This window comes from Callithrix jacchus, chromosome 11 (genome assembly GCF_049354715.1).
Source record: "Callithrix jacchus isolate 240 chromosome 11, calJac240_pri, whole genome shotgun sequence".
Classification (NCBI taxonomy): Eukaryota; Metazoa; Chordata; class Mammalia; order Primates; family Cebidae; genus Callithrix; species Callithrix jacchus.
In genome coordinates, this window is record NC_133512.1 from 125408288 (window position 1) to 125409278 (window position 991).

Here is a 991-nt window from a genome sequence, read left to right on the forward strand (position 1 = left end):
GTGGATTAGCATGTTCATTTGGATTTGCTACACTAATCAGACTAATTTACAGACTACAGAATATGGAAGGTTTTATTTTTCGAGATGATTAATACCTACTTTTTTTTTTCTGTGTGACTTATCAGTATAGTAGATCTAAATTCCTTGTAGCAGACACAAAAGAAGACAAAGAGAAGAGTAAAATAACATTTTAATTCTGAAAATTGCCATAGAATATAAAGCTCCTTTTAAGTACATTTAAACCATAAGACATGAATCTATAAAGTACATCTATGTTTTAAGAAATTGCATCTAGTGCTCGCTTCGGCAGCACATATACTAAAATTGGAATGATACAGAGAAGATTAGCATGGCCCCTGCGCAAGGATGACACGCAAATTCGTGAAGCGTTCCATATTTAAAAAAAAAGAAAGAAATTGCATCTATAATATCCCCAATAATTTAATAAAATTAATGTAGGGTCGTATTCTGAAATAACGGTTTCCTACACTTTTCTTTAGAAAGAACTCTACTTGCTTTCCAAGAATATTTACATTTCCCTAAAATTAATATGTTCATGTCTGAATTTCTATCACCTCAGCATGTGACCTTATTTGTAAACGGAGTCATGAAAGATGTAAGTAGTAAAGATGAAGTCATACTGAAATAGGATGGGCTCCTAATCCATTATGCCTGTCCTTATGAAAAAGGAAAAATCGGGGACAGACACACACAGGGAGAATACCATGCAGAAATGAAGGCAGAGATCAGGTGAGAGACAGCAAACAACCAGCAGTTGGGAGAGAGGCATAGAACAGATTTTCCCTCGTACATCTCACAATGGCCAAGCTTGATGATGCCTTGGTCTCAGACTTTTAGTCTCCAGAACTGTGAGAGAGCAAATTTCTGTTGCTTAAGCCTCCCAATTTGTGGTGTTTTGTTTTGGCAGCTGGAGCAAATAAATACACATTAAAACCAAGAGCCCTGGGCTTAGCACACTCACTGTGACTGT

At 36.3% G+C, this 991-nt stretch overlaps 1 non-coding gene across 1 annotated transcript; it reads left to right on the forward strand.

Moving 5' to 3' along the window:
- Positions 1-294: 294 nt before the first annotated feature.
- Positions 295-401, forward strand: LOC118143903 (U6 spliceosomal RNA). Its single transcript, XR_004728388.1, has one exon. It is a non-coding gene; the product is annotated as a U6 spliceosomal RNA (small nuclear RNA).
- The last annotated feature ends 590 nt before the right edge of the window (positions 402-991 follow it).